General features: G+C 41.4%; 1 protein-coding gene across 1 annotated transcript in view; it reads right to left on the bottom strand.

Moving 5' to 3' along the window:
• Positions 1-18020, bottom strand: part of LOC141106321 (uncharacterized) — a 44592-nt gene extending 26572 nt beyond the window's left edge. Inside the window, exon 1 of the mRNA XM_073596995.1 lies at positions 17903-18020. The gene's annotated coding sequence lies outside the window, so the exon portion shown is untranslated. The remainder of the gene's footprint in view (positions 1-17902) is intronic.
• Between the last annotated feature and the right edge of the window lie 428 nt (positions 18021-18448).

The following is an 18448-nucleotide window of genomic DNA, read 5'->3' as shown; positions in this document are numbered from 1 at the left end:
CTTCAGCAGGGACAGGTAAGCTGGTCAGAGTTGATGGGAAGATGGATGGAGCCCAAATACAGGGCAATCTTAGAAGGAAACCTGTTCGAGTCTGCAAACGGCTTGAGACTGGGGCAGAGGTTCACCTTTCAGCAGGAAAATGACCCTAAACATACAGCCAAAGCTACAATGGAATGGTTTAGATCAAAGCATATTCATTTTTTAGAATGGCCCAGTCAAACTCCAGACCTAAATCCAATTGAGAATCTGTGGCAAGACTTGAAAATTGCTGTTCACAGACACTCTCCATCCAGTCTGACAGAGCTTTGAGGAATGGGCAAAAATGTCACTCTCTAGATGTGCAAAGCTGGTAGAGACATACTCAAAAAGACTTGCAGCAGCGGGGGGAGGAGCTGCTGACCAAGATGGCCGCTCAGGCAGACCGTGGACTGACATGCTGCTAACATTGGGCGTCTGACGTCTATACAGCTGGTGCTTGCTTTCGTTATGCTACCGGCTTCATTCTGGGTAAATTCCCCTCCTACCTACCCAGCTGATTAGCACAGTGCAGAGGCGGCAACGAGTGAGGCGGTAGAAGCGATACCTGTGATCCAGAGGAGCGGAGACCTGCGGGAGGCGCGACGGGAGATAAGCCCGTGGAAGAGCCGAGAGTTCCTTCGAGAACAAGAGTCAGACAGTGGACGCGGGGAGGCGGGAGCTTCTGTGGGTCTGCGAAAGTGGACGGCAGTGGTCCTCGCTTGAGAGCGTCCTCTCCGGCAGTAATACCAAGAACGGAACGGCAGAGGAAAGATAAACCCAGGATCTCCAAAACACAAAGGTCAGCCGCCTTCTACTATTAAACTAAGCTACTACTAAGCTATTAATTCATTGAACATCGCTGAACTTTGACTAGAGAGTGGAGCTGCAGGCGGGACACGGGAGCGGTGGCGGGCCCTGTTTCCAGTGCTCCCTATATCAGTCCCTGAAATGTTTGAGTATCTTGTAACTCGTGTAACATAATAAGGACATAAAGATATAGCTCTTAAAAGGAATTTAAGCATATAAAGAGGGAAAGGAAGAGAGAGAAGAAGGAAAAGAAGGAAAAAAAAAAATTTCTACAGCCGCTTATACTGATTGACACATATATTAGCGACAAATAAACATAAACCACTGAATTAAAGAGACCATAAAAGCAAGTAATAGGTAACAACTACAGGATTCCTTAAATATCCCTCTGCTTCCCCTGTCCCTTCGTTTTTTTTTTCTCTCTCAAATGTAAAAACAAAGAACATCAAAAGAAAGAAGGGATTAAGAGGTAAAATAAAGGGAAAAGGAAAAAAGAGGAGAGGAGGAAAGAGAGGAAGGGGAAGGGAAGAGAGAGGAGGAGAGGGAAAGAAAGAAGGAAAGAAAAAATAAAGGGAAAAAAGCACAAAGAGAGCGAAGATAAAGGGGTTAAGAAGGGGTTAAGAAGAGGAAAGAAGGGGAAAGAAAGAAGCATGGCCCCTAAGAAGAGCAGTAAGACCCCGCAACCCCTAAAAGGTAAAAAAGACAAAGCAGAAGGCATGAACAAAAGCACTACAGGGGTACAACCTACAGAAACAACTGATATTAAGGAATTTTTTCAACAATTACAGTTGCAGATACATTCTCCTCAGGTAACACAGATGCTACAATCATCGCAAGATCTTTCAAATATAGCAGAAGCAATAGAAACATCTAGATCATCAGGGGAAGAGCAATGAAATCACCCCAGAAATAGTTCATTAATGGACACAACAGGGTCTTCAACTGAACACAAAGAGGAAGACAAAGAAAAATGGGATATAAGAGCTTATATTTGCTCGCTGTCTACTAGGGCAGATATGCACCAATACGTACATAGGCTAGAAAAATCATATAAGGAAGAGATCCAAGAGCTTAAAATATCTACAAAAAATATGCAAGAAAAGACAGACAATATTGATAAGAGAATGTTAAAAACGGAACAGGAACTGCTAAAGATAAAGGAAAAAATGCAGAAAAAAGGAACCCAATTAAAGCAAATAATAAACAACTTAGATGAACAGGAGAATAGAAGCAGAAGATCCAACATAAGAATAAGAGGATTAAAAGAGTCAGTGGGCCCAAAAGAGCTTATAACAACACTACAAAAAATATTCCAGGAAATTACCCAGGACATTGACATAAAAGATTTAATTATTGAAAGAGCACATCGGGTAGCAGGAATAAGGAAGCCAGATATTAATAAACCTCGGGACATTATTTGTAAAATGCATTATGCTCATATTAAGGATAAAGTTATGCTTGCAGCCCGCCAAAGTAAAAGTATCCAATTTGAAGGAGAACCTCTCCTGCTCTTTCAAGATATATCAAAGTATACATTGGATCGCAGAAGAGCGCTGAAGCCCCTGGTGGAGCAACTAATAAAAAATAATATTCACTATAGATGGAAATTTCCATTTCAGCTGCAAATCCAAAAGGAAGAAGGACAGACTATCTCATTTAGAGATCTGGAGGACCTACCGGAATTTTTAGCGATTCTAGGAATCGCAGAGCTAGCACTGCCGGACTGCCCCATAAAATATATGCAAACTTATAGGAAAATATAAGGTGGCCTGTGAGGGGAAAAGGGGAGGTGGGGTTAGATGAAAAGATGGGGAAACGAAATATAATAACTGGATAATTTGGAATCTCGAGTTAAATTTTTTTTTTTTTTTTTTTGGCATGGGGTGAGGGATATGGGGTCTCCCTTTTTTTGTTATGCAATAGTGAAAATATTTTATACATGTTGTCAGCAGTAAGATATCTAAATAAGATGTGGATTTTTTTTTTTTCTTCATTATGATGTTTGCACCAAGAGATATATAAATATACACACAGATAGTTAAACTTATAAAAAAGAATTATTATCTAAGTGATATGAAATGGAATACTATGCACGCAGTATGGATACAGCAATATAGTAGCACTGGATGGGGTTTTTCTCTTTTTTTTTTTTTTTTTGTTGTCTGTTTGCACCAAGAGATATGTAAATGTATACACAGATAGATAATAATTGCTATAAGTTTAACTAAATGATATGAAATGGTAATTATATACGTACACACTAAATAATATAGTAGCACTAGATGGAGATTTTTTTTTTTTTTTTTTTTTTGTTGGTTGCACTAAGAGATATGAAATGTATACACAGATAGATAATAATTTTTATAAGTTTTAACTAAATGATATGAAATGGTAACTATATATGCATACAGTAACTACAGTATATAGTAACACTAGATGGGGATTTTTTTTTTCCCTTTCTCTCAGAGAAGATAATATTTAGATATATGTTATATCACAACAAGAGTTATGAAAAATGACTGGAGGTATTAATATTTGTAAGTTGAATTATACTGTAACTATTTATATACAGTGTAACTAGTTGTATATGCAAGATGACACAGAGGGTTTTTTTTTTGTTTTTTTTTTCCCTTGGTCACCAGACTCAAAACCTCCTATAGTAGGGAACTTACTTAGATAGTAAGAAAGACTATTTTGTTTTTTTAATTCAATAGATTGGGTGGGAGGTGTGTGTGAGTGCGGGTTTTTCTTTTTTTTTTCCTTCTCTTCTCCTATTGGTTCTATTTGATCCTAAGATATGAAAATATGTTCTTACAATATTAGAAGTCTTAACTCAGCAACAAAAAGGTCACAGGTTCTGTATTCTCTTCATAAACAAAAAGTGGGGGTAATCTTTTTCCAGGAGACGCATTTCCGTACGGATCACGTCCCAAATCTACAAAACAGATTCTACACTACCTGGTATCATGACTCCTTTCGATACTCAAAATCAAAAGGCGTCTCTATAGCAATACACAAAACAATACCTCACCAGGTGATGGAAGAATGGTATAATAAGGATGGAAGAGCAATATTACTCAAACTTATCATATTTGGCAAAAAAGTATACATTAATATATATATCTACCTAACCAGGGACAATATAAAGTAGGAACACAAATACTAAAACAGCTTATGGAAAAAGCTGAGGGGATAATAATAATTGGAGGAGACTTTAATATTGTCCTGAATAGGGAAATGGATACCACGGCACCTTCAACAATACAGATAGGTAGGGAAAAATTTTTTTTTCTAGAAATGGATAGCAAAATATCAGTTGATTGATATATGGAGGGTACTACACCCAACAGAAAAGGATTTCACATTTCACTCAATAGTTCATAAGACATATCATAGACTAGATTTTTTGATAAATCAAAAGGGGATGGCGGAAACTCTATCTTCCGAAATAGGTAGTTCGTTATGGTCAGATCATGCACCGGTATTTCTGGTTCTAGACTTGCTTAAAGGTAACAATACTAAAGGGAACTGGAAGCTCAATGATAATTTGCTTCATGATGAGACTTGTGTGACAGAAATAAGGAAGGCAATATCAGATTTCTTACATGATCACAGGGAGGATACCACTTCCCTGATGATCAAATGGGAAACATTAAAATGTGTAATCCGAGGCCTTTTTATAAAACACAGGGCCAGATTGAAAAAAATTAAAAAGGGAATAGAATAACTCAACTATTAAATGAAATACCTAAAATAGAAGCTCAACATAAACAAAACCCAGCGCGTGAAATATTAATAGAGTTAACGGAAAAGAAGATAGAACTAAAAACGTTGATAAACGAGCAAACCCTACCAATAAGAGACAGCAACCGTGCCCTGTATTATCATCAGGGTAACAAACCAAGTAAACTTCTTGCAAGGGCTCTGCGCCATCGGGGCAACGCACAGCCCATTGTTAAGATTAAATCAGAAAAAGGTGATACAAGATATGACCCAAAAGAGATACTGAAAGTGTTCCAAACTTTTTACACAAAACTGTACAATATTCCCAACTATCCCACGAATAGTGTTTCAGAGGGAATTCAACATAATATAGAACAGTACGTGAGAGAAACAGCACTTCCTGTATTAGCTCCGACAGATAGGACACAACTAGATCAGGACTTTTCAAAGTTAGAAATACAAAACGTAATTGATGCATTAGTACTGGGGAAAAGTCCAGGTCCTGATGGCTTCACTCCAAGATTCTATAAAACAGTTAAAGAAGAACTTGTCCCCATTATGAAACAGACATTCAACGCAATATCTACATCACTGTCCTTTGTCCCACAAAGTATGCAGGCCTATATTTCACTTATACAGTAACTTCAAAGTAAATTATAGTCAATCCGAAGCTTTGAATATTAACTTACCAAGCGCTATGGTGGAACTCCTTAAAAAAGATTTCTCATTTAAATGGCAAGAGAACGCAATTAAATATTTGGGTATCTATATCCCTACTGATCTAGATAAGTTACAGGAGTATAACTACATCCCAATGGTGTAAAAAATTGCGAGAACGTTACAACAATATGAAAAGGGAATGTTCTCCTGGATAAGTAGAATAAGTATAATAAAGATGGTCATACTGCCCAAAATATTATATGTCCTTCAAACAATACCCATTTTTCCCTCAACAAATACTCTGGATAAATTGCATAGATTAATAGAAACATTTGTCTGGGGAGGCAAGACACCCAGAATTAAAAGAACGGTGTTAAATAAAACAAAAGAAGACGGGGGTCTCGCCCTCCCGGATATAGATATATACCTTAGAGCAATAATGATAACCAGAATAGTAGACTGGTTTCACAACAGAGATAATAAACAGTGGGTAAAGCTTGAAGAGGATATTACAACTCTTAAGCTAAAGTCCCTTCCCTGGATTAAAAAAGCACAAAGACCACCGGAGAGGGAGATGCCCTCCCTAGTGGTAGCAACATTAAAAGCTTGGGATAATATGATAAAAAGAGGGAGTGGATCTACCTATAGTGGCCCAATGACCCCACTATTTAGTAATCCAGAGTTTCCACTGACACTTGAAGCTAAAACATTTCTCAAATAGAAAAGAAGTGGGGACACTAGAATAATAGAAACGATGGAAGAAAATAAACTTCTCCCATTGGAAAAGTTGGGGGTAGAACATAAAAATAAATGGATGCAGTATGGTCTGCTCCAGCGCTATATAGAGTCTTTAACAAAAGAATCCATAATAGATAGGCCCCTGACAAACTTAGAAACATTTTTTTGCAAGAACTAAGACCCACCCATGTCTTATCTAAAATTTATAAATATTTAATCTCAGAAAACAATAGACAGATATTACCATATGTTAAAAAATGGGAATTAGAGATTGGAATAGAATTTCCTAGGGAAATGTGGGGAAAAGCAATTATAGCGACTCACAAACTCTCAATATCGGCTAAACATCAGGAAAGAAACTATAAAATCTTAGCCAGATGGTATAGATGCCCTGCGGATTTACATAAAATGAACCCGGATAATACAGATATTTGCTGGAGGTGTCATTTAACTCAGGGCACAATGTCACACATGTGGTACTATTGCTCAGAAATCCAACCATTCTGGCAAAAGATATTTGAGATTTTTAGAGCACTGACTGGGACCAAACTATATCCAGAAATACAAGTAGCAGTTTTATCCATGATTCCAGGATCAATAAAAAAGATAAAAAAGGGAATTTTGAGATATTTTTTGACAGCAGCACGAACGGTCATAGCAAGAAAATGGAAAAACACACAGGCACCGTCTGTTACGGAATGGGAGTGTGAGATGACGGAGATGCGTACCCTGGAAGAAAGAATGATAATAGAAGAAGGGTTAAAAAACCAAGATTAAATATATGGACTAGATGGGAGGAGTTCAGAGCCTCTTCGAGATTTTTGAGGACAATATAGAAATAGTAAAGAACATAATGGGAAGAGTTCCCCTTTAACAAGGAGGGCTTTTTTTTTTTGTTTCTTTTCTCTTTTCTCTGTCAGTATGAATGGGTATGAGTGTGGGGAGATGGGTGGGTAAATAGGTTTTAAATATAGGTCCTACATCCTTGATTTAAGAGTATGAGGAATTAAAATGTAAAATAAATCTTGAATGATGTTCTGATAAAAAACGACAGAATTGTTTTATTATATGGATGTATACAAGTGTGATAAATGTGTTTCTGAAAATGTTTTGATAAATAAAGATTATTAAAAAAAAAAAAAAAAAAAAAAAGACTTGCAGCTGTAATTGCAGCGAAAGGTGGTTCTTTTAAAGGGGGCAGAATACAAATGCAGGCCACACTTTTCACATATTTGTAAAAAAAATTGAAAACCATTTATCATTATCCTTCCACTTCACAATTATATGCCGCTTTGTAGTTCTCCTTCGTTACGCCAGCTGCTATGGAGTCCCAATGACAGGAGTCATATGCGCTTGTGCAGATATCCTGGGCCTGCTGAGCTTTGTAGTCCTCCTTCGTCACTCCTTAATTCGCTGTCCCTTCAGATCTGGGCTTCAACAGCCAAGCTGTTAAAGTCACTGACTGATTACCAGGATGGTGGACTGAAGGCTTGGACGATCTAGAACAGCCTATGAAGAATCTGCCAAGAGTCTGAGTATGCCCAAGTACCATGTCTTCCTGGTCCAGTTCTGTGTGATGAGAATCACTAGAATGCCCTCCTTCTTTATCTGGCAGAGCATACAAGGGAGAAGCTAGAAAGGCGGAAAGGCAAAGATTAGGCAAAACTAAGTCACCAGTGCCCCCATTGCAAAGGCTCGAGGATCCCTGGACCTAGCAGAAAGCCTGTCCAGTTTGTTGTAGATCACATTTGAATTCACCTATCAAAATGGGTTTGGGTTACCTTCAGATGATGACGACATTCCCCTAGACCCAGAGGCTATAAAAATGTCCACTTGCTAATTTTCCATTACTAAAATATGGATAGCAGATTAAGTAAGATCAAGTCTGTTTCCCTTTGAGAGGCACAACTTCTGGATCCTCCTGGTGGTTTATTTTGGCTGTGGCATTATCTGACTAGATTCTTTCTGGGTTACCCTGCAACTGAGGGGTCCAGTAATGAAGGAAAAATGTAATCACCCGAGTTACTGGATTTTGATGGGAAGATGGGCTTCCTCCAATGACCAAGTCCATCATCTAGAACTCCTCCCCAACCTGACAGGCTGGCATCTGTCATGAAAATTTCCACAACTTTGGGGGAAAGGGTTTCCCTGACTCCAGTGTGGGTTTGGAAATCTACCATGCCAGGAAGAGTCTAGCCTTGCAGTTCAGGTACATAGACTATTCAAGGACCAGGTCTTTTTGTCCCATGATGCTAGAATGTAGAGTTGCAATTGTCCTCAGTGAAACTAGGTATATGGCACTGCCTCAAAGGCGGCTACCAGCAGGACCAAAGCTATCATACAGGCATTGAGAGTCTTGAGATCCAGAATTAGCCAAACTCTTCCACTTGGCCTGGGAATTGTGAACAGGTTTGAGTTAAAACCCTGAAAGCGTTCCTTGTTCAGAACTAAGTCAATGACTTTGTGCAAGAGTAACTGCTGAACAGCAGCAAGGCGATCAGCCTGTTTTTGTGGAGAGGTAAATTTAAGAGCATGATGCAAGGTGTGCAAAACTCCATTTTGTAGCCCCTAGAAATGACACTCTTGACCTACACATCTGAGATTTCCTGGAACTAGAATGCTGAAAAGGTCGACGGACGTCCCTCTATCTGACAAACCGTTCTAAACAGAGGGCTTGGAGCCAGACATGACAGGTTTGGAGAACAATGTCGGCCAAGCAAAATAGTGTGTGGTAGTCCCTGTAAAGATTATTTCAGACTTAGCTTGGGGCTGGAGACCTGAGAGGGACAAAAATGAACTTTTTCAAACCTCAGGAGTAGAAGGTCTGCCCATGGAACCATGAGGCTTCTTTTTCTGTGAGAGGAGTCTACTTTTACCTCTTGTGATCTCCTTGATGTGCTTATCCAAGGAGGAGCCAAATGGGCATTCTCCCTCAAAGAACAGATGATCAAGACCTTTCTTGCACAGGAGTTCAGAACATAGAAGAGGCTCATCCTGGAGATCTGGCGAAGTGTATCTGCCAGGTTGTTCACAAAGTAGCGTAAAGCTACAGGTAAAAGTTCAAGTTTGTGTTGAACAGAGGGATCTATTAAGATAGAGTAAGGGTCTCCGGCCATGTGCTTAGTAGTGACAACTAGGGTATGGAAAACTGCCAAGGAAGAAACAGCAGGTTTTCAAGGCGAAGCCTGCCAAGTAAAAAAAAGGGTATTAAAAGAGGGCCTCTATAACCTTTTGTCTACTTTGTCTTTGAACACAGAATTATCATCTACAAGGACTGTTAGTATCTTGTTAAGACAAGAGATGACAGGGTCCAATACACAGACCGTCCATTTTTGCATAAAGCACTTTTCAATAGCATATTACAGTTTGCCTCTATCTGGGTTACAGATTTCACAGACCTGTGTGTTCACTCAGTGGTTTTAGAGGGGTGCAAAATGGAGTTCAAAACGCTACCCCCACAACTTTCTTCGGTCAAATCAACCAAAGTCTGCCCAAGGACATACAGATTTGCAAAATGCCCTGAATCATCTCTTATTCGAGGGAGTAGTTGTGCCAGTAACTCCACAAGACTGGCTGAAAGGATTCTATTCAAACCTTTTCACAGTACCAAAGCCCAATGGGGGAAATTGGTTCTATTCTGAACCTAAAATTTCTCAACAAATACTTCTTAATCTGAAAATTTTGCATAGAATCCGCGGGTGATTATTACCTCTCTCTGAGACAAAAGAATGCCTGGAATTCATAGACATCCAAGACGCCTATTTCCTCCTTCACATTTATCCGCCTCTTCAGCATTTTCTGAGCTTTGCCGTGGCAGACAATCATTTCCAGTTTGTTGCACTGCCTTTGGCCTATGCTCTGCTTCCAAACTATTCACAAAGGTCCTAGTACCTCTTCTTGCCCTTATCAGAACACAGGGCATCCAAGTCACAGGTTATCTAGATGATGACCACCTCCAAAAGGACTCTTCTCCCTTCCACAGGACAATTCACAGGACAATTCAGATGCTCCAGGCTTTCAATTGGGTGATCAGTTTCCAAAAATCTGCTCTCCAGCTTTCTCTTCATCTGAAATACTTGTGCCTGGACCTGGACACATCCCAAGCAAAGGTTTTACTTCCAAAGAAGAAAATGCTCTCTCTCAGAGCTCATGCTTTAGAACTGAGGTCAAACAGACATCCTACAATGAGATTTCCAATGAAAGTTACAGCCTTCATAGTGGCCTCATTTGAAGCTGTGCAATGTGCCCAATTTTATTTGAGACCTCTCCAATACAACATCTTGTCAACCTGGAACCATCATGACCCTTCTCTCGACCTTCCCATGCTCTTATCCAGTTAAGCAAAGAATTCCCTAACTTGGTGGATCTCCAGCCCAGCATCAACAATAGAAAAAGTTTTCTTATCACTGATGCCAGTCTTTCAGGCTGCTGAGGTGTGTTACAGTCTCTCACAGTCCAGGGAACATGATCAAAGCCAAGTTCCCCATCAACATCCTTGAGCTCAGAGCAATAAGAATGGCACCCAATCAGGGTGCAGTCAAACAATGCCACTGCTGTGGTCTTCATCAACCACTGAAAGTGCACCAGGAGTCATGCAGACTTGAAAGAAGCAAGCTAGATATTCTCAATGATGGAGACTCACTGTCTAGTGATCTTTGTGTGGATATCCTGGCCTCCAGATTCAACAACAAATTACATTTGTTTGCGGAAAGGACCAAGGAACCTCTTTTGCTGGCATTGGATGCCTTGATAATCCCTGGGTCTCTTTTCAGGCTAATCTGTGCATTTTCCCTGGTGCAAATTCTACCTCATTTGCTCCATAAAATAGAGAAAGATAAGAAATAGGTGCACCAAATTGACCCATGAGAACCTGGTAAACAGACACTCTTACTACTAGGAGGCAAATTCTGGCCTCTTCCTAACAGGCCAGGCCTGCTGTCTCAAAGCCAATTGCACAGATACTTCAATCCCTAAGATTACTCTGTGCTTTGCATTCTGGCTTTTCTACATTCAGGACTTTTTTTTTTTTAAAAGTCAGCAGCTACAAATACTGCAGCTGCTGACTTTTAAAATATGGACACTCACCTGTCCAGGACGCCCGCGATGTCGGCACCGAAGCCGATCTGTCCCTCAGCTCTTGGATGGAGGTGCCGCATCTTCAGTAAGGGAATCAGGAAGTGAAGCCTTGCGGCTTCACAGCCTGGTTCCCTACTGCACATGCGCGAGCCATGCTGTGCGATCCCACAGGTCCCTGCTGTCTTCTGGGACCTGTGTGTCTCCCAGAAGATAGCGCGGGGGGTCGGAGAAGGCGCCGGATATGGCATAAATATCCGCGGGTACCCGCGGATATCTATGCCTGGAAATGGGAGAAAATACCTGGATTATACAGGTATCTGCTATCCCCTCCCCTCTGAAAGGTGCCAAATGTGACACCGGAGGGGGGGTATTCTGAAAAGTGAAAGTTCTATTTTTGGGTGGAACTCCGCTTTAAGCATGTTGATTAGACAGGTTTTGGCCTTGGTCTTTTCCTTTGCTGAAGATAATTGTCCATGAAAGTGATCACAACCAATGCTGCTCTAAAATCTTGCTTTCATTAGGTAAACCACAGTGTACAAGTCACAGATACAGTACGTTGATGTGTTTCAGCCTACACAGCTTCAATCATAACTCTGATAAGACATGAAACTACAAAATATATAGTGGCAAAAAAACAAAGGGAGCTACAGGCATCATTCAGATATCACCACTGAAAGTCAAGGATGTCATATGACGTCCTGGGGCTGGAAGTGGTTAAGAAGGGGTGGACTCCCTTCAGTCCATCTGCCCTCCATCTATCCATCAGAATTCATGTGCTTCCATCGTGGAGTCACTCAGAAGCTAATGGTAGGAGTACAGATAACAGGGTGCCTTGGCGGGGCCTGTAGCTTACTCATGTATTTGCAAATGTGTGCAGACTAAACCCCTGTTTTTAACGCATACTGTTAGTCAGGTCAATTTGGTTGTCCGAGGGCTGGTTGGTATGTGAGCTTGGAGTTTTCCTTGGATTTATCCTTGGCTTTTTTTGTAGTATATGGACATGCTAGGGTAGTATATGTATGGGCTAGGGTAGTATATGGATGGGCTAGGGTAGTATATGGAAGGACTAGGGTAGTATTGTATATGGACAGGCTAGGGTAGTATATGGATGGGCTAGGGTAGTTTATGGATAGGCCGAGTGTGCTGGGGGTCCTGCCGGTCAGGGGTGTTGGTCCGGGCAGGACAGTGAAGGTGTAGAGAGGAGCGGAGTGGACGTACAGCTGGAGGGGTCCTCCTCTGTTGAGCGGGGATGTGGAGCGAACAGAGAGCGGGGAGCTCCTTCTGCAGAGCAGGACTGGTTGTGAGTAGCAGTCGGGCAGACAGGGACAGACATAGAGCGGACTGCTACTTCCAAGTACCGGAGGAAGAGCCCAGTCTGGCTGGTTGGGATGTGTGCTGGGGCTCAGCATCTGTAGCCAGGATCTGATAGGATCGGTGCTGGGATTATCAGACTGTCAGGAGCACATACCAGCCTGCTCCATCAGTCCACATACTCCACTGTACCTGCTGTGCGGGTAACGAGGAGGATGAAGCCTGCCAGAGCCTTGTGGTGCATTTCAGGATGGAGTGGAGGGGCCAGGGGGCCCTAGGCGGCTGAGGAGGAGCATGAACAGTAGCCCCCAGTTCCAGCTTCACAACTGAACTACCAGGTTTCTATGCCCAAAAATGAGCCAGCAGGACCTGCATGATCTCCAACAGAGCCACCAATCAGTACCTGGGGGAGGCGGGTCTGCTGGGGTACTTAATGGATGCTTTCTTTGACAGCTGCTTCTCCTGATGGCTACCCTAGTGGGGAACATCGACAGACCAGCGGCCGTGGCTGCGTCCTAGGTGGCAGTGCGCCCTAGGAGGCTACCTAGTGGTAGCGCCAGCCCTGATTACATATAATTTTAAGTGCGCTGAAAATAAACAGAAAGCCAACTCTTTGTCTGAGACAATTTTAAGAAGACCCCCAAATAGTCAGGGACTGATCAACAAGCAACTGTCGAGACAATGAACACTTTGGTCAGAAGTATGTAATGTGCAATATACATAAAATAAAATAAAAATGGTGCTGCGCTAATCCTATCAAAAACCCAAAACAAAGATAAATAAATCTCCTAGTAAACTGAATATCATATAAATAAGCAATTATAAATAATATATGATCACTCCTCTGAGAACAAATCACAAAAAGTAAGTAAAGGTGCAATGTGCCATCGTGATCTGAAATAACTTTCAGTGAATATTCATAACCATATTGTAACTATAAGGTTTAAAAAATGGTGCAACAACCAATTATAGGAGTCAATCCTCCCATAAACAGTGCAAGCAAATCAATGCGACAATAAATTCCACTGTGTGGGGGCCTGAATACAAATGCACGCCACATTTTTCAGATATTTTAAAAACCTTTAATATTCCTTCTACTTCACTAATATGTGACACTTTGTGTTGGTCTATCACATAAAATCCCAATAAAATACTGTACGTTTAGGATTTTGGTTGTAACATAACAAAATATGGAAAATCTCAATTTTGAGGGGGAGGTCTTTGTGATGTCACCACAAACGCTGACATAGTTTGAGAGATAGGAAGGATGGGATGGCCTGTTTGCTTTTATGTCAGTCACCTATGTCCTTAGATACTTTTTGAAGCTTTGATCATGTGAGTGCAGATTTTTTATTTATTTTATAATCAAAATTCTTAATGGTATTTTACAATTAGGAGTTCCGTTTGCCCTTGATGTGCTTATGTGGATTTCGATCTGTGAGATCTGCTTGCACTGTCTGTGATCCTTAGAGTGGAGCAGCTGGCCATGGATAGATGCTGAAGCTCTGTTTTACCTTCTGATCTGGGTGTCTAAATTATGGGTGAAATGCTGTCTTCAGGTGTGAGGCGCGGAAGAATTTATCAACTTTATATTTTTTCACATGACTGGACTTGAAGTTAAAATAAAGCCTTGGGGGGGATTTGTGGTTTTTCACATCTTTTCGGTACCACTCGGGTACCACTCTGGTACCACTCTGGCGCTCCTGGCACCTCCCTCCTGCTGAGACACACAAAGCTGCAGGTTGGGAGCATCCAAGCAGGCGTGCTCCCAACCCGCAGCTCTGTGTGTCTATTTACACACAGAGCCGTGGCCTGGCCCCACCCCCTCCGCCTCCTGATTGGTTCACTGGCTGTGATTGACAGCAGTGGGAGCCAATGGCTAAAAGCCAATGCTAAAAGCCAATCAGGAGTGCGAGTCCCCGGAAAGGCAAGGCTCTCGTGGACATCGCTGGATCAAGAGGGGGCTCACTTAAGTATTAGGGGGGCTGGGAAAGCCACTTTAAGTTATTGCACAGTGGATGTTTACATAAATTCATTGAATGTACACTTATGAAATATTGTTTTTATAACTTATTGAATTTATTTATATAAAGCATTATGTTAATTTTTTAGGTATATGTATATAGGGGAATGATTAGGAATTAATTGTATGAATTATCACATTTTAAGTTCACATCAATGGAGGATAATAAGTAATATTTGCTTATTTGAGTATATGTATACATACACACAAACATGCATACATATGTAAATATATATACTCAGATATACAGTAATATATATACACATACACACACACACACACACTGTATCTCACAAAAGTGAGTACGCCCCCTCACATTTTTATTATATCTTTTCATGTGACAACACGTCACGACAAAATGAAGAAATTACACTTTGCTACAACGTAAAGTAGTGAGTGTACAGCTTGTATAACAATGTACATTTGCTGTCCCCTCAAACACTCAACACACAGCCATTAATGTCTAAACTGCTGGCAACAAAAGTGAGTACACCCCTAAGTGAAAATGTCCAAATTGGGCCCAATTAGCCATTTTCCCTCCCCGGTGTGCATGAGCAGCAGAGCTGACCAGAGAGCCGGGTGGCTTGGTATTTTTGCTTATTACTACATTACTGCTGTGAAGTTGAAACCCCTGCGTGGGAATTCTGGATGGACATTTTCTTTCATCCCCAATGTCACAGTTGATGGAGAACGCGGGCAGAACTGAAGATCCTTGCATATACCAGTGTTAGTGTTACAAGGTCTCAGGTGTGAATGGGGAGCAGGTGTATTAAATTTGGTGTTATCGCTCTCACTCTCTCATACTGGTCACTGAAAGTTCAACATGGCATCTCATGACAAAGCAATAAGTATGAAACAATGCCGCACTACTAGTGATAAAACTTAAAAGTAGGTAAAAAATAGTAAAGCAGCTAGCATAAACAGTATAGTAAACCGCACAAACAAGTGAAAAGATAAAAAATGCAGCGCTAGTGTGTAACAAAGTGCGAAAGTGAAGTATCACCTCACGTGCAAATATAAAGCTGATAGTAACTTGTAGGTCAGATATCAACGTGAATATACAACAACAAAAGGACAAACAAATAAGGAAAGTTTGTCAAAGATAGGTGAAAATGTCCATGTAAGACAGCAAAAAAAATGCAACAAAAACTGTCTGTGATAAACCAAAAAAATAGGAGATTCTTCAGTAAAATGAAATAAAGTCCCATGTGTAGATGATGCCTGTAGATGATAGTAAATCAACCACTATATGTGACAGGAATAACCTCTTCATAAGATATTTGCCGCATCAAGATGGAAATATTTAAGGAATGGGTACGCTTACCATGAGAAGTGGACACACTCACCATACGGCGGTGGGTCAATCAGGTGTTTGGATTCAACAATCTGGCAGATATTTGATGGAAGGAGCTGGTGTGGAGATACGCCTCAATACTTCCGTCAAAATCCGTGGTAAGCAAATGGTGTAGCTAGGACAGCCTGGCTAACGAACTTGGACTCCCATCCGATGGTCACACTTGATAGGATGTACGAACTCCAAATGGTGTCACATCAAACCATAAAAAAGGAAAGAAGAGAAGGGCCTCCACATAGTGCGTAAATCGCAAAATTAAAATTTATTAAAACAGCAAAAGCTTAACAGTACAATCCACTTAGTCGGGTGGGTACAGGGAGTGATCACATAAAAAGTAAAGGATAAAAAACAGTATCGCGTGGTGTCAGAAAGCACAAAGGCTCAACAACCTGACATGTTTCGGACAAAAGTCCTTCAACTGGAGCATAAATAGACGTATGAGTGCTGCCAGCATTGCTGCAGAGGTTGAAGGGGTGGGGGGTCAGCCTGTCAGTGCTCAGACCATACGCCGCACACTGCATCAAATTGGTCTGCATGGCTGTCGTCCCTGAAGGAAGCCTCTTCTAAAGATGTTGAACAAGAAAGCCTGCAAACAGTTTGCTGAAGACAAGCAGACTAAGGACATGGATAACTGAAACCATGTCCTGTGTTTGATGAGACCAAGATAAACTTATTTGGTTCAGATGGTGTCAAGAATGTGTGGCAGCAACCAGGTGAGGAGTACAAAGACAAGTGTGTCTTGCCTACAGTCAAGCATGGTGGTGGGAGTGTCATGGTCTGGGGCTGCATGAGTGCTGCCGGCACTGGGGGGCTACAGTTCATTGAGGGAACCATGAATGCCAACATGTACTGTGACATACTGAAGCAGAGCATGATCCCCTCCCTTCAGAGACTGGGCCGCAGGGCAGTATTCCAACATGATAACGACCCCAAACACACCTCCAAGATGACCACTGCCTAGCTAAGGAAGCTGAGGGTAAAGGTGATGGACTGGCCAAGCATGTCTCCAGACCTAAACCCTATTGATCATCTGTGGGGCATCCTCAAATGGAAGGTGGAGGAGTGCAAGGTCTCTAACATCCACCAGCTCCGTGATGTCGTCATGGAGGAGTGGAAGAGGACTCCAGTGGCAACATGTGTAGCTCTGGTGAACTCCATGCCCAAAAGGGTTAAAGCAGTGCTGGAAATCAATGGTGGCCACACAAAATATTGACACTTTGGGCCCAATTTGGACATTTTCACTTAGGGGTGTACTCACTTTTGTTGCCAGCGGTTTAGACATTAAAGGGGTTGTAAAGTTATTTATTTATTTTTTTTAAATAACAAACATGTTATACTTACCTTCACTGTGCAGCTCGTTCTGCACAGAGTGGCCCCGAACCTGGTCTTCTGGGGTCCCTCGGCAGCTGTTTCAGCTCCTCCCCGCAAGCATTTACCACCTTCATGCGAGCTCCCTCGCACGGTGGTGAGTGCTTGCGGGCGCGCTCCCGTGATACAGCCGGCGGCTATAGCCGCTCGCTGTATCACTCGGCCCCGCCCCCCGGCGCGCCGCGTCATCGGATGTGATTGACAGCAGCGCGAGCCAATGGCTGCGCTGCTTTCAATCCATCCACTGCAGCCAATCAGCGACCAGGCTGAGCTGCAATGAAGCTGACGAGGACGAGGAGCGAAGATTCGAGGCGTCAGGTAAGTAAAACGGGGGGCCTGGGGGCGGCGGTACTGTCAAAAGTTTTTTCACCTTAATGCATAGAATGCATTAAGGTGAAAACATTTTTACCTTTACAACCCCTTTAATGGCTGTGTGTTGAGTTATTTTGAGGGGACAGAAAATTTACACTGTTATACAAGCTATACACTCACTACTTTACATTGTAGCAAAGTGTCATTTCTTCAGTGTTGTCACATGGAAAGATAGAATAAAATATTTACAAAAATCTGAGGAGTGTATTCACTTTTGTGAGAAACTGTATATACATATGCTCAGTTACATACATACACACACACACATATACACACTCAGATATATACTGTCCATATGCTCAGTTACATACATGCACACACACACACACACACACACACACACACACACGAACACACTAGGATATACTTTATCCAAACTCTGAGATACATACATACACTCCAATACATGCATAAATACACTGGACACAACATTTTATCAGATGAATACTTACATATTTAGTCTGGTAATTGGCAGCCAGCTTCTCTCCTCTCCGTCCTGCTGTTTCCTCACTTACTGTCTGTGCAGCTTCTTCCTGTTCCCGCCCACATACACTCACAGCTTCTCTCTGATAGATTAACCACTTCAGCCCTGCATGATTTTACCCCCTTCCTGACCAGAGCTTCTTTTTGTGATTCGGCACTGACAATTGCGCGGCTGTGCGACGTTACACCCAAACAAAATTGATGTCCTTTTTTCCCCACAAATAGAGCTTTCTTTTGGTGGTATTTGATCGCCTCTGCAGTTTTTTTTTTTGCGCTATAAACAAAAAGCGAGCGACAATTTTGAAAAAAAAAGCAATATTTTTTACTTTTTGCTATAATAGATATCCCCCAAAAAATATATAAAAATACTATTCTTTTCCTCAGTTTAGGCCAATATGTATTCTTCTACATATTTTTGATAAATCACAATAAGCGTATATTGATTGGTTTGCACAAAATTTATAGCGTCTTCAAAATAGGGGATAGATTTATAGCATTTTTATTATTAATTTTTT

The sequence above is a fragment of the Aquarana catesbeiana genome, linkage group LG08 (assembly GCF_042186555.1).
Source record: "Aquarana catesbeiana isolate 2022-GZ linkage group LG08, ASM4218655v1, whole genome shotgun sequence".
Taxonomy (NCBI): Eukaryota; Metazoa; Chordata; class Amphibia; order Anura; family Ranidae; genus Aquarana; species Aquarana catesbeiana.
Note: the sequence above shows the minus strand (reverse complement) of the source record. Positions and strands in the feature narration are given on the sequence as shown.